Here is a 16,669-nt window from a genome sequence, read left to right as displayed (position 1 = left end):
CTTAATGTCTGGCTTCCATGTGGGCCAGGGGCAGTCAACACCAATGTCTTCCTCAAAACAACAAATCAAATAGATAAAAGAAGATAGAGTCGGGGTTTGGGAATGAGCCAGCGTGTAGTTGTAGCTTCAGCTCCTGCTGGCTGTGTGATGGCAGGCAAGCTACCTAACTTTCTGAGCCCCTGTTCCCATTTTTATCATCTATCCGGAGCTATCTCATTGTTTTTGAAGGTTACAGAAGGTAATATCCATCACCCATCTAAGAATTCTACCTAGCACACAAGAGATATTCTCTGAGCATCCCAAGATCAGATCGGCACCAAGAAAATCTATGAACTAACCTTTCCACCTGCAAATCTTACATCCCCTCTTCCCTCCCTGACACAATTTTAAAAGACAACCCTCACACAAAGCGTCTGTAAAGGAAATATCAGAAGGGAGACTGGAGGAGGGTGATAAAATGATTTTGTATCCTGATAGTGATAGCAATACAATAATCTGGTGATCTATGTAAGTCTTCCTATTCACAGAGGGACAGCTTGCTTCTACACAAGTACTTATCATTGCACGGAAGCAAAACAACTCAAAGCAGCTTTCAGGCCTTACTCACTGAGCCTTTTACCTTGCTCCCTTTATGAAAATAGGAGCCTTCTCTACCATGCTTTACCTAACTCTCTTTCTTGGCTCATTCATTCATTCATTCATTCATTTGTTCCCTCATTCAGCAGTCAGCATTGAGAACTTCCTTTATGGTGTCTGATGCCAGGTCCTGGAAATTCAAAGATGGATGATGAGGCTATGGCTCCTGCTTTCAAGGAATTCACAATCAGGATGAGGAAACAGACACATAAACAGATCATTATACATTGATATGGGAAGCACAGGGAATGTGAGATGAGCCTCAGGTGCCTTCTCTTTCTAATTATTACCCACTCAGCACTCACAGCGTGGTTGGTCTTCTATGCATGCCCCACCTGGGCCTCACTGCACACTTACGTTCATGTTCTTTTGCCTGAAGTGGATAAGATATAAAGCCAAGCTAAATGAAAATGCTGAGTACCTGGTGCCATTAACTGCATTGTCAGCATGAGCTCTGGGTAGTGCCAGTGAAACGTTTATGTGCTGTTTAAAAAATTAAAATATGTAGAACTTCCTTGAACCCTTTTTAAAAGGCTAATTAGTCCTAGCCAATTTACCTGCTTCCATGAAAATCAGATTCAAATATGTAGGTTTAGTACATTGGTGCTTGAGTACTCTCCCGTGTATTTTATGCATGTTAAAGCTGTCTTTATGACACTGATGTTTCTGAAGCTCCTCCACCATGAGGTTGTTCTGTGGCCCTCACATCAGCATCTTTGGGGAGAGTGAGGGGTGGTTGAATAATGCAGCCTAATACCTCTCTTATTCAGAGTGATTTCTATTCCTAGCTGCACATGACGACTTGAACGGTCATAAATTTTCACATCTGAGTACCTATATCCTTTATAGCCATTAAATAACTAAAGTTTAATAGCTACATCCTCTTTAGGTAGATAGGTAGCTGATACCTAGCTAGCTAGCTAGATTTCTTTTTCCTCTTCTTAAAGACATTCCCCACAGTTATGTCCTAACACTGACTGTCCATTGTCTATCCTCATTTCATTAAAGGAAAGTGCAGTTTTGTAGTAAGTATTTGTGGGGTATGGGGGAGGGGCACTGGATAAATTTACATTTGGCCCTATTCAGCATAGAAAGTCATAATTGAAACAGGGCCTGAGGGGGCATTAAAACACAACTGAAGGTTGTTGCACATGTTCATGGTGACTTTGGTGTTATTAACTCACACCAGCCATTTTAAATGGATAATTTATGCTGCCAGATGGTCCTTTTTGGGGATTTTCCATCCAGCCCAATCCCCTTTTTGGCACAGAGAACACCTTTATGTTGTTCCCACACTTATCCGGGCCTGCATAGCTTTTCCCCAGGGGTATAGTTAATTGAGTAGGAGGCTTTTAGTGGCTCACTCATGTAAATTACCTTCAGAAATATGTTGGGAATTATGTATATTCGAATGTACCAGCAGCCTCTTGGTTGCTTCCATGTGGGATCATTCTTTCAAAGAAGTCAAGTGCTGAGGATACTGGGTCTGTGCCTCCAACAACACAGGAAGTGAGGCTCTGCTCACTGCTCACTCAGAGAGCATCTGGGTTCCTGCCCTCGCTGCCTTCCCAGGACACCCTTGTCAAAAGAAGGCCTAGTGTGGTCAGAAGAGACACAGTTCCTGGAGCAACAGGAAGACTCCGAAAAGTAAAACAAACCAGACCCGCAGTAAATGACATGGGCCCTTTCAAATGCCTTGTGTCGTATCCTGTTCCCCATTAGTTTATCTGAGCACTTCGGGTGCAGAGCTCTTATTATCTGGGAAGAAGGGCAGAGGAGATTAAAGATGATGTTAGTTTAAAAACATCAGACAACCTCAGGCTGACTTTTGCTTCTCTTACAATGCTGCATTTGTTCCTTCCACTTAGTTTCATTTCCCAGTTATCTCAAAACTGGGTTAGATTCGAAGCCTTGAGGATAATCACACACTGATGAAGCGAGTCCCATGAAATACTATCCAGCAGAAATGCACATACCATCAACTCTTGTTTATCTGTGGAAATAAAAATTGCTGGGAAACTGATAATGCAAATAAATAGGAAGGAAACCAAAGGCGCCTACACTGGCTTGGACTGGGAGGCATGCTCAGATAGGGTAAAAACATCCTAGTTACAAGTGAGTCCCTACCTTGTACCAGGTCTGGTTTTGATTAGCCAAACTAAATAGGATAGATTTCATGGATCTTCTTTCCTCTCCAAAACTGAACACTGAGAATCATAAGTGATTAAGTGGCTTACCATACAGAAAGTAAATCTGTAGATCCAGAATTCATATCTGACTTCAGAGTGTAAGTTTTGTTTTCTATATGCAGTAACCTCTTTTTCCATAGTATTTGTGCTCTCATGAACAGATGTATTATAAGGTCTTATGCCTTAGACTTATACTTAATTTTAAAATATAGTAATAAAAATCAATAAGTAACAAATCTGAAAGACCTGAAAATCCACCCATTTTCTTTATCTCAAGTTCTTGTTATATAACCTAGGCCCTAGAAGAGTATACAGGATACTTTACATATACGCAAAGAATAGTAACCATTAAGGAAGTCAAAACTTTCTTATTATCACCCATAAAATCAATAAGTCCTCAGTATTAAGGTCTTTGTTAGGATTAATACCACACCAGTGAGGTCCTTGGTGATCTGAAAGAGCTGCTGACACTCCATCAATCTCCTTTCAATTCATAAATACTTTCTTTCCCTGTCCACTGTCTAGAATATACTCCCTGTGGAAGCAGGGCTTAGCTCATCTCTTCTTCCACTCCATAAACAGTATAACAGAAGGTATAGCACAGCATTTACATCAGTGGTTAGCACATACATGTTCAACAGGTACCGAATGAATGAACGAACGAGTTAAGCAGAGGGTTTGAGGTGCTCTCACTAAACTCGAAAGCAGAGTTTGCTTAGAATTGTTATTTCCTGTTATTTTTAATCTTCAAGCTTCCAGTGAAATCCAGTTATCAGCAGGTGGTAGTCAGAAACGATTGTTCAGGTTCATACCCCATCGATGGGTAGACTGCAGGGTATGAACCTGCAGTCATTCTGCTTTGCCTTAAGATGTTCCTTTAAATGAACCTCTCCCCATCAAAAAAAATTAAAAGTAATTCCACACATAACAAAACAGTTCTAATCAGAGACATGGCTCTAGTATACCTACCTTATAAGCATGAGTCTGAATTCAGTCCCTCAAAAATTTTAGATAGATTAATACATAGGTACATAGATACATAAATACATAGATGAAGAATCTGTTTTCACACAGATCAAAAAAGAGTGTATGATGGGAGACTCCAGATAACTCTAGTTTAAGTGGAAGAAAAGAAATGGATTATTGTCTAGTCATTGTAAATCAAGCCAAACCTTTATTAAGTGCCAACTGTGCAGTATGCTAGGATAGATACAAAGGCACTTCATCAAATGCCTTTCTCCAAGGGCAAACTTCTAGTGGGCCTCAAGTGACTATGTAATGTACATAGTCACTATACTTTCAGCCCTATCCCTAACATGAAGTTAAGGCAATCAAATAAGATGAGGAAAGCTAAATTCCTTTGTAAATGCTAGTCTCATGAACTGCCCTACCTGGAATTACTGGGGAGGCAAACTTTGCCAAAACCGGTCAGAGTTAAGCGTTGTAGAAGGCTAGGATGGCCAAAAGCAGACAAAATTAAAAGTTGTAGGAGCAAAAGAAGAGAGTTGTAAATCTGAGTGGACAGTTGGAATCAGTTGCCTGAAAAGATGGCAATTAAACTGGGTTTCGATTGGAGCCCAACTGAGAAACACTCACATAGCTGAAAGTGAGACTTGATGCTCTTAGCCTCCCAATTAGTAGTAGTAGAAATTTAATTTGTCTTTACATAATTACTTCCTTAGTTGCAGAGAAGCTTTGTCTATGCTGGCCTGTGTGCTTTTGTTTCAGCTTCTCTGTGTCCCAGAAATGGAGAATTTTTCTTATGTTTCCAGGTTGATCCACTTCTGGATTCAAGAATGCACTTATGTTCAGTACATGTACATCAGATAGTTTCAATAGGTCTGAACTACAACTGATTTCTTTTCGTTGTGAAAATCTGCTCAATTACAGTTCTTTCAGTGAAATTTAGTGCTGTTTGAATGCAGATTAAAAGGCTACTTAATTTTTCTCTCATAGAAAAATATTCAGACTGGGTGATGTGGCTGATGTCTACAATCCTAGGTATCTGGGAGACAGAGATCAGGAGAACTGAAGTTTGAGGTTAGCCCAAGCAAAACATGTTAAAGAGACTTCGTCTCAATCAATAAAAGTTAAGTGCGGTTGTATATGAAAGTCATCTCAGCATCATGATCCAAGCCAGCTCATACATAAACACAGGGCCCTATTTGAAAAATAACAAAAGCAAAAAGGATTGGATGTGTGACACAAATGGTAGAGCACCTACCTAGCAAGACAAGTCCCAGGCACTGGTACTATAAAAAAGGAAGAGAGGAGGTGGGGAGAAGAGGAAGAGGAGGAGAAGACAGGAAGAGAGGGAAATGGGGAGATAAAAACGGAGGAAGGGAGAGTGGAAGAGAGCAAAAAGGAGAGTGGGAGGGAGAAGAAAGGATTCAAATTCTGATACATTCAGTTATAATAATATATATAATTATATTGGAATGGTAAAACTTTTAACACAGTTATGCCAGCTAAAATATTGAAAATTCTAAACATTTCAGCCATTCTTAAAGTCAAATTTGAAATGTAGTAAATGTGATTTAACAGTTATGTTTTTAATACTTTCAATGCTACTACAAAAATACTTTTCAATACACTGAGTTCAAAGCTCAATTCCAATGTATGTAGACCACACACACACATACACACACACACACACACACACACACACACACACACACACACACACACACACACACACAGGCAAAATATGCATGGAAGAATATTTTGGTAAGCATCTGGTCAATCTGTACTGCAGGGCATTGAGAACTAAGGTTACCATGGCTTAACTATTAGAAGCACAGCAGACTTACTTTAGTTCGTTGTAACTTTTAACATCACACATTAGGTTCACTTGGGTTCCCGCTCTGCCAGTACCTAATCTGACTGCCAGCAGTCATTCAACTGTGAGAGAAAGAAGTTTCCCAACTTTTCCTTGTAGCTGAGACACATAGGTGGGCCATTATCAGTGCCAATAAAAGGGCAGCAGACTGGTACCCACAGTGCATTGATCATGAACACTGTGCTGCACTAGCATACATTAGAGAAAATGAGGAAATCTCCCACCATCTTCTGTTGTAATGGGAATAGTCAGTGTTACAGAACATTGCCATAGGATCAATGTCTTGGCTTTTCTTCTACATTTATGGAGCTGTGGGAAAGCACCCACCCATAGCAATAGTGTCTTCCATTATCTCCTTAGTATTGGCTCTGCTCATTAGAGACTGGTGTCTAGGAGCATTGGTACAGTAACAAGAGGTCTGTTCTTTAATGACTTTTTGAGCAGAGAAATTTGCCTAAATAAGGAGTTACAACAGAGAGGTTATATTTCAAAATGACCACTCTAGCAACTCTTTCAGAATGTCCCCATCTCTTTCATCAAGGTTATTTTTTAATGCCAGAAATGTACCTAAAACAATCCTTTGTAATTAGAATCTACTAGGCTACCTACCAGAAGAAAAGAACTCTGAGTTGTATCTGCCCCGTACAGATAGATGGATGGATAGATAGATAGATAGATGACGAAGAATGAACAACAAAATCATAGCTTTCATTCTCAAAGCCCATTAGAATACCCAACAACATGGAAGCCACCCATCAATATGTGCTGCATAAATAAATAGATAATGAGATGGAGAGCACACATGTCTTATCTTGCACAGTTAGTAAGATGAATCATCTAGGAAGTAGATGTTGCATCCATTTGTGTGCAGTAAAGATGTGAAGCTTCACAGGCACTAGGGAACACAGATGCACAATTTTGTAAATACAGAAGCTCCCAGGAAAACAAAATGCAACATTTCAGCTTGTCTTATGTAAATAAATAAATTATCCAACTCTCCAGATTCTTCCATTCCTGTTTGAAAATGAGGCTGTGTAAATATTCTATGGTGGAGGGGTAAAAAAAGATAAAGCTCACACATTCAGTTTGCATGTGATTCTGGTCCTGCCCCTTCCTCAGCACACTCCCCGGGCTGAGGTAACAAAGTATAGCTCAGACTTAGCATGCTGTAAGAAGAAGTGTTTCACTCCAACCACAGCAGTCTTTGAAGACTTGGTGGAAATGGGGATAATAGCAGAAGTATAGGTTGTATTATAATGAGGAAAGAGTACAAATTAAGAATTTGAAAGCCTGGAATTGTGCAATTTTGTCATAAAAAAAAGCCTGGGATTTTTATCCAACTACTCTGAATTTTTCCTCTCTTTGTAAATAAACTATAGGGGAAACAAAATAGAACTGCCTCTAACTCATACCTTTATAGAGATCAGATGAGATGATAATACTAATGGGAGCTACCACAGATTAAGTGCCAACTGTGTGCAGTTACCGTGCATGTCATTACCCACAGGCTATTTTCAATAACGCAGGGTCAATTTAATAAATTATAAAACTATAAATAGTGTACATATTTTGGTGAGTACTGTGCAAACTCTAAAGGGCTGTAGGAGATTGTGTACCATGAAAATTCACTAAAAAGATATGTGCACATCTGTCTTTATCATATATAAAACTCTAAGCACGGCTGGGAGTTTGGCCTAGTGGTTATAGTGCTTGCCTAGCATGCACGAAGACCCGGGTTCGATTCCTTGGTACCACATATATAGAAAAAGCCAGAAGTGGTGCTGAGGCTCAAGTGGTAGAGCTCTAGCCTTGAGAAAGTCCAAGGACAGTGCTCAGGCCCTGAGCTCAAGCCCAGGACTGACAAAAAAAAAAAAACAAACTCCAAGCAAGGGGATACAAGAGTTTTCAGTTTGCTGAAAACAAGGTACTTACCTGGTTAAACAAGGAAACCAGGACTGTAATCCAAGAGTATTTCAAAGAGTAAACTAACCAGAAACTAGTTGAAAGAGGAGAAACAAAAGTAAAAATGATAAATAAATGATAAATGAATAGATAGACAGATAGATAGATAGATAGTTTCCCTAAGAGTTGCCCTGATATTCTCCTGTAACTAATAATATTATCAAATACTTGTAGATACAGATCACTTTATTTCTTATATATAGATATATATTTACTATTTACTTTTGTTAAGTAGTTGTACAATTTTGGAAGTGAGGTTATGAGTACTCATAGATTTTGGTACTTTTTCTACTTAAGTGTTAAGTAATCAAGTATAAAAATATGTTCATGTGATCATTAATAAAGTAGTTCTTTATTTTTCCCAAATAAGAGGCTTTTATATGGGGGTTGTGGAGAGAGAGAAGAGAGAAGCCTTAGGTTTAGGCACTCACCCACCACCACAATCTCGCTTTCCTAGCGATTTGTGATGGGGCCATGAGCATTCCTATTGCTTTTATGCTTGGCAGAAGATCACAATAATGCCTATTTATCCAACTCTATCCATCGCAGATTTCAGATAGCTACATCATAAACTCATCAATTAATCAAGGACATGACACCCATTTTAAGATGATGGGTGAATTACTTCCTGGAAGATTACAAGAAGTGCTCACATCAACACAGTAAATCAAAGACCATTTCGTGATGGATTCCTAAATAACATACCAAGTGCTAAAATGGAAAGGGTTTCCTTCAGCCCTCAATCACAACATATTTCTCTCAGATGGGGGAAAGATGCAAGCATAGAAAAACCATTCTATTTCAGATTGTCTTAAACATCATGAAAAATTAAACCGAGAATGACTAAGAAACAGTTAACTGAAGCCAGACCCTATGGCTCATGTTTATAATCTTAGCTACTCAGGAGGATAAGATCTGAGCATCTGAGTTAGGAGCCAATTTGGGTAGATATGAACTCCATTTTCATTTAACCAACAAAAAGCTAGACATGAAGTTATGGCTCAAGTGATAAAGTAGCAGCCTTGATCCAAACCTAATCAAGAGCTCAAGACCCTGAGTTCAAGTCTTCATACCAAAAAGAGAAGGAAAAAAGTTAATTGACTTGGGCTTTGTGAGTAAAGAATTATGGATCCCCTTTCTTAGCATTTGGACTCCCATCAGCTGAAGTTTTGAATTCTTAATTGTGGGTTAACTTTAGCACTTGATTCTCTCATCTATGGCCTAGGACTGTACCCTGCTGTGGAAAAATAGCATAATTGACAGCTGGGAGGCGTTCAGAATTCATTAAAACCACAACGTTCCACTTTCAGGTTTATGCGGGCCACGCATCTTAGTCTTCATTTTGAAGAATCATTTCAATATCTAGGGATGTTTCGTTTTATACTTGCTGAGAAATAATTTCGAGTTTTTATTGGCACTGCTGGAAAGGCATTCAAGTGGTTAGACACTCAAAGAATATCAATCCAATATTTATTTCTAATCTGAAGAATTCCCTAGATAGTACCAGACTATTCTGCCATGATAACTAGCCCAATCCAGATATGACTTAACTGATTAGCTTCCAAAATTAATGAATTTTAGGACACCGTGATTACTTAGGTTTTGATGCCGGTGGAATTTGACACACACACACACACATCATGAATTCAGATAAGGAAGGGTTTATCAAAGAAGTTACACACTATCACATTTGAATACTCTTTAGGGACTTGTATAAGCAGTACTGTATGTTCTGATGTCAAAATACACATGTAGGGATTAAAAATAGTAAGGGATTCTTAAGAAGGCTTACAGGGCCAGTATCTTTGATATTTATCACTTAGTGGTGGTGACACCTGCTTCTAATTTTAAGTACTCTTTCCTCCAGTAGGTATTTTTCCCTTCAGAAATTGTATCCTCAACAGACTTAACTAATAATTTTCTCCTTTGATGTGCTTGATATTTTTATGAGTTTGTCCATCAGCACCGAAACCTTAACATGCCTTTCATTTAAAAGGAAACAAAAATCTTGGTAACACAGTCATTATATTGGGGCACATAAATTTTTGCCTTACCCACACATTTATAGAGACTTTTGTAAAGGTCTGATTTATCACAAGTGTCATTATCTGTCACTTGGGCCACTTGGTAGTTGTTTTAGGATGACTAAAACCAGACATCGATCATCTTTCTTATAGGAGCGATCCAGTAATTACTTAAATCCATTTACCCATATTTGGTTGCCTTTCACATTCAGGAGCAGGGTTGGTGGCCGTTGTCATTTTAGAGTTAGTAAGTGGAGGGGGAGGATGAACCTAATTTTGTCTCTTTGGACACATGGGAAAATGTTGGTTTTGTTTGGGGACAGGCAGTTGTAGCACCCATCCTGCTTTGCTTTCTTGTTTTTATCTTGGATGAAGACCTTTTCCTCACAAGTGCTGGCTAAAAGTTCATTGTATGGATAGAAAAAGCCACTAAAGATGGTCTATAGCTAGCATCCCATTCTGATTGGCCTCTGAGGAGTTGTCTGTTTAAAATTGGATCCTTGTGCTGGGTTCCAAAAAAGGTGTGAATGTAAAAAAGAAGTGTGAAATCATGACTCCAGAGAAAATGTCGGCCATGAGCAGTTTTTAGTTTAAGTCAAAACCAAACTTTAAAATTTGGACAAATAAGACAAAGAGGAGAAGGAAAGAATCATTAACTTCCATATAAAAGGATCATGGCTAGTAGTTAAAGTTGCACCAAACTCCAACAAGACACTCTGCAATGACATTGATTGAATGGATAATTGATATGCAGAGCTCTGCCAGGCATTTTACCCTTCGTGTCAGATAAAGTAATTTTTAATAAAATATTTCCAAGATATGAAGACAGTTAAGAAAACAGCACGTTTTTTAAATAATTGCACTCCTAAGTAAATGGATCTATCATTATGTTGTCACAAAGAATGACAGTGAACAGAAACCTCCTGCTAATCCCTCTCACACAAGTAGTTAACGTAATTAGACAGACACTGTCTCCTCTGTTGAATGTGGCTTAATCAAATACAACTCTACACTGGATATGTCATTCTTGTTTTTGTTTGTACAAAAACAAAAAGAGGCAAACTATTTTGTTAGATACTGTGGTTCAGACAGTGATTCATATATTTGCAAGGTTCCCATCCATATAATTATTTTCCTCATTGTTTTCATTTGTTTTATAGTGTTGAATAATACCATTCGTCTTTTGGCATTGATGAAGCTATATTTGAAGCTGATGATTCATTTTATTTTGAAAAATATTTGTGTAATACCTGTCCTTTAATGTGAAGTGTGTGTGTGTGTGTGTGTGTGTGTGTGTGTGTGTGTGCAAGCACTGACATTGGGGCTTAAACTCAAATCTGGGTGCTGTCCCTTAGCTTTTTCACTCAAGGCAGATGTTCTACCACTTGAGCCACAGCTCCACTTCTGTTTTGGGGGTGATGAATTGGAGATAAGCATCTTAGGGGCTTCCTTGCCTGAGCTGGTTGTGAACCTCAATACTCAGATCTCAGCTTCCTAAGTAATTAGGATTACAGGTGTGAGCCACCAGTGCCCAATTTAGAGACCTTTCCGCCCCTCTCCCCACTTTGGGCACAATTACTGTGTAATATCACTCAAAATTATGCATCTTTACCCAAATACAGGATACAGGAAACACAGCAGCAGTTTTCCACTGGTACCCAGCTTTCTCCACACAGACCATCTAATCATATTATAGCTCCCATGGGGTCTACGGCCCTCAGTGCTTCTCCAATTCCTCCTTTTTTTTTTTTAAATCCATAGTAGGGCTTGAACTCAGGGTATAGGCACTGTCCCTGGACTCTTTTGCTCAAGGATAGTGTTCTACCATTTTGAGCCACAGCTCTACTTCCAGTTTTCTGATGGTAATTGGACTTTGAGGCCTTTTTAAGTTTAAAATGACCTTTGAGCTCATCTTTCAGAAATGAAAGAATTACTCTAAGGAGTGAGCTGGCAGTCTTCATTAAAAAAAAAACAGATAGAAAGAGCCTCATCTTGTGAAAAAAATTCATTTTCAAATGATAAAGTGTGTTTTCCCTTTCCAACATCCATAGATAGGTACTGCCTTTAACAACCCATTTTCTTTTTCTGTGTAGCTTGCAGCTTAAATATATACTATATACTACTGAATAGTTAGAAAGTGATATCCCCTCAATTCATGGCACAACTTTATCTTCCCACTTTCCTGGCTACTCAGAATCCTTTGAAGGCAAAGAATAGGATTATTGAAGGATGGCAGGCAGACTTCACTAAGTAACAGGTGGAGTTCAAAGTAGTTTATTTGTATGGATGAACAGAGTACAGAGATGAAAAATAAAATGCTTTCCCATAATAAGGTTTAGCCAGAAAACGCTGACTATACCAAGACCAGATTCTAGCTGACAGAACCTTTTCTAGTGTTTATTACTTGATTTCACAGTTCAAGCAATTTAAAGAAGCCTAAAATTATATTCTTTTTCCCCTGTGAAATGTTTCAATCAGTTTCAAATTCTTTACTTTAAATCAAGTGATGGGTCGTTTGCATGCATCCAAAGACTATTAGGAACTGATCGAGTCCTGGTTCAGGCATGTCCAAACAGAAACCATCGCAGAGTCTTGACTTTCAAATTAGATTTTATTAGTGGGACCCTCAACCCCCAAGCATCATGTTTAAAGTGACAGAAAGTAACATATTTTAATAAATTCATTCCCATGGTTGATGCTAATGTTATATGCTGAGAAAAACAACTCCAAGGGTATTGACAGGGCTGGAGCACTGGGTTATCTGCAGCTTATTGGAGATAGAGAGAGAACACTCTCATTTCTTTCCCTTGTTCTAACATTCTGTATTTGGAAAGAACCATGCTTTACTTTTAGAACCTAAAAAGGTGGTGTGGGGGGGTATTCTAAGAACTACTATAGTATAGTTTTTAAACTGCTATTGTTCAGCAGAAAATGTAGATCACTGATGTTATATAGACAAGAGCTATCTACTAGAATCTTCTGTGGTGAGAAAATGTGTTTCTGGCTGGGCACCAATGGTAAATGTATGTAATCCTAGCTGCTTGGAAGTCTGAGATCAGGAAGATCATGATTCAAGGCCAGCAGGAAGAATTTATGGGACTCTCTTTGCAGTTTATAGCTGAGCACATAGGCATATGCCCATCATCTCAAACTACATAGGAGGCTAGGATTGAGGAGGTTCTAAATCAGCTCCTGCAGAGGGGGAAAAAATATGTGAGACTTTCTTCACAGAGAAAAGTTGCAGATATTAGCGTGCCTCTGTGATCCCAGTGATGTTGGAAAACTGGAAGAAAGTCGACCAGGGCTCTGATGCACAAGTGAGCAGGAAGTTAAACCCTATATCAAAAATAACCAGCAAAGATGGGGAGCTGTTAGTTCACATTTGTAATTCTAGCTACTCAGCAAGCTCAGATCAGAAGATTGAGGTTTTAAGCCAGCTCACGCAGGAAAGTCTGTGAGATTCTTATCTCAAAAAAAAAAAAAAGGCCAGAAAAAGAGCTTTGGCTCAAATGTGACTCACCTTGGGCAATAAAACTCCTCAATGAAGGCATGGTTCCAGTGGTATAGTGAGTACCTAGCAAGCATGACGCCCTAAGAGCAAACTTCAGTACCACAAGATAAACCTACATAGCTTCTGTACTGTTCACAATTATAGCCACTGGCCACATATGGATGATGAGCATTTGAACTATGGCTGTGCTAAGCCACTGAAAATTTTTAATTAATATATTTGAATCTAAGTAATACATTGAAATTCAACAGTCACATATAGCTCCAAGCTACCATATTGAACAGGGCAGATATAAATGAAACATGCATGATTGAGTTGATTACCTTTTCCAGCAGGATAGCTAAGAAGGGTGAGTAAAACACTTCATTGTGTTGCACTTATTTTTTTTAAATCATGTGTTTTGCTCTGATGTTTGTTTTTTTATCCACATTCCTTCTGTGAATGTGTGTCAGCACACATTCTGAAATAAATCTTCCCTCTAACACATGGGGAAGGGATTTTGGGGTAGAGGAGCGGCAATGGGAAGAGTAGGTTCTTGCAAGTGTGTGAACCATGCGATAGTTTGCTTTTCTTTCTGTCCTCACTGTAGTGCATGTTTACCTTGAAAAAGAAAGGAAATCCTTAAAAAGGCAAGAAACTTCATTGTTGGCACAGAGACTAATTTTTATGTGGCATTTTCCCTGGGTCTATTCTTTACTCTCTCCCTCCCTCTGGCTGTAAATTTTCACTCACAAGTGAACATTTGGAATACATTAGAGAATTCATCATTTCTTCCTCTTGAATAATCCATATAATTTTTACTCCATACTCCCACTTAAAAAAGAAAGTGAAGAAATCATTTGTGTCACCAAGTCTTTTATATTATCTGGACTTCTTTATGATCTGGTCATTCTTTTTTTTGCGGGGGGGGGGCAGGAATCCATGGAGCTCATGTTAAATGGATGTATATAGAGTATGAAGGATAAGTCTCGGAAGCTTTATTAACTTTCACTTCTTTTCTTTCCATCATAAAAATGATGCTAAAACATTTTTATTCACTGGAAAAGGCTAAAAAGTCAAAACAGTCTAAATGTTTTACCTCTTTTATCGTTGAGTGTGTTCATGATAGTAAGGTACATTAGTGTGAACCCTAATGGATTTTATCATTAGGACATGAATCTCAGTCCTTCAAATACTCAGAAAAGAAAATGTAAGCTCTTCAACTGTATTCTTCCATCACATCGTATGTTTAAATACTCACAGGAACAAAATAGCCCTTCACTGGAGGATCACTACCTTTTTTTAGTGTCATATAAAGAAAGCTAAATATGGTGCCAGTACCCAATTTTCACCTTTGGCTTGAGAAATGTCACTGAAATTTAAGCCAACACCATTAGTTTGACACGCACACACAACTTGGCTCTCTAAGGGGTAAGGAGAGAGGGAAGGGAAGATAGGGGAGAGAAGAGGAGAGGAGGGGAAAGGAGAGGAGAAGAGAGGAGAGGAGAGGAGAGGAGAGGAGAGGAGAGGGGCAGAATACGAATACCCATGTGTTAGGGGAACACTTGTGATATGATAGAGTTAGCATCCATCAGTTCAGGTTCAGAGTACTTGCAGGAAGAAAAAAATGTTTCTGTAATATTATAAGCTTAATTTAAACCAGCTCATATATAATAGGTTTAAATCAATAAGACTTATAAATAGTACTGCTCCCTTTCTCTGCAAAAATAGTCCTCTTGGAAGAATGGTCCACTAGTGAAAGAAGCAAGAGTCATGGTTCCCTACATTCAAATGCTGGTTTTTCCACTTGGTAATGGTAGCTTCTCACTTTCTTATGGACTTTTCTTCCAGTCTTCATTTCTCTTCCTGAGCCACAAATGTCTACTTATCTTCTGGACACCTCCCATTGCCAACAAGCAAGCTTGGCTCTCTTTCATCTTCAGAGAACTCTTCCTTTCCTGTCTCTTCCCTTGAGCTTTTACCTATTTTCCTGATCTCCTTAAAGAGCTGACTATACCTGTTTTCCTTATTTCACTTCCCATTGATTTTCACAAATCATTTCTGTTTTACACATATCTCAGTGTCCTATAGCTCATTTGTCAAGATTGTCACAAATAGCCACATGCCAAGTCCAGGAGACCTTTTCCTGGCCTCCCGGTCCAGTAGCTTGCTTAACCACAGTTCCATTTTCTACTGTTTCAGTTACCTGTACTTGCCTGTAATCTGGAAATATTCCTATTTACCTCCTTTAAGAGAAGAACAGCACATCCATGTAACTTTCATGGTCTTGAGTCTAGGCATAACTTAATTAGACCCTTGTTCAAAGTCTTACAGGACTGTAAATAAAATGTTTTCTAGGATGAATATTTGGCAAATTGCTAAGCCCTAGGGTCTGAATTACCACAGAATTACCACTGTTTTGGGCAAGGTCCTGAACATTCTCTGTATCTAAAATGCTATATTGTTAAGGTACAGGTAGGCAGGATATTAATACAGAGCTATCCGAGGTAAAATCAAAGGACTTGAGTTAGTTTGAAGTGCATAACAGATAGTAACAACTCCATAATTTGCACCTTGTATTATTTGCAGGTACCTTTATCCAGTACTAGGATTTGAACTTAGGGCTTCATGCTTGCTCATCTGGCACTCTACCACGTGAACCACATCTGTAGCTCAGAGTGTCCCTTTCAAAAACCCTACCATATTTGATCCATTGTCACTGTAATGATTGAAATTGCATTGATCCTTCCCCTTCCGACCCTCCTCCCTCCTTCCCTTCCTCCTGTAGGTCCTCACTCCTAAAACTATATGTTAAACTTATAATTTGGGGTGAAGGAGAAATTTACAATTATGATTTCTTCCTATTTCTCTTTTTCTACTTTTATACCATCAGGTTGCAACAAAAATTTATCTAAAACACCTTCATTCCTAATACTTGAAAGAAATAGAGGGACATAGAAATTATCAAATGATTCTTTTTGGGGGGAAATAAGTAATTCTTAGCTCCATTTCTAAGATACCATTTTCTCTGGGTTAGCAGAAATTTTCATTAGCTACAGTGGATTGGGTAAAACAAATAGAAATTTCTGGAATTCTAGAGAGTAATAGAATAGACATTCTGCTAATGGCAGCAGTCATATAGCTTTATATTATTGCATGATAGATCACCAGAAACTGAGCAATTCAAAATGGCACACAATAATCACAGTTTTCATGGTTAGAAGTCTGTGCATAGCGAAACTGAACCCGTGCTCAGGGTATCATGGGGCTACAATAAAATTTTATTTATTCCTTTCTGGAGCTTGGGATTCCCTTTTAAAGTCTCATGAACACTGGCAGAACTTAGTCCCATGAAGCTTTAGCACTAATATCTCAAGTTTTATTGTTTTGATTCATTAACATAAATTCTGATTTATCATAAAACTGTACAGTAATTGTTAGACAGTTGTACATAGATAATTAGCAAAAAGATGTTTCAATTTGTTTACTTTTAAAGTAATGTGTAGAAACCAAATTTGATTTCAAAAAG

At 38.5% G+C, this 16,669-nt stretch overlaps 1 protein-coding gene across 6 annotated transcripts in view; it reads left to right on the top strand.

Moving 5' to 3' along the window:
- Nfia (nuclear factor I A) overlaps positions 1-16,669 on the top strand; it is a 367,217-nt gene that overhangs the window by 274,197 nt on the left and 76,351 nt on the right. The window lies entirely within an intron of this gene.

This window comes from Megascapheus bottae, chromosome 6, assembly GCF_031878675.1.
Source record: "Megascapheus bottae isolate mThoBot1 chromosome 6, mThoBot2.hap1, whole genome shotgun sequence".
In the NCBI taxonomy this organism is placed as follows: Eukaryota; Metazoa; Chordata; class Mammalia; order Rodentia; family Geomyidae; genus Megascapheus; species Megascapheus bottae.
Note: the sequence above shows the minus strand (reverse complement) of the source record. Positions and strands in the feature narration are given on the sequence as shown.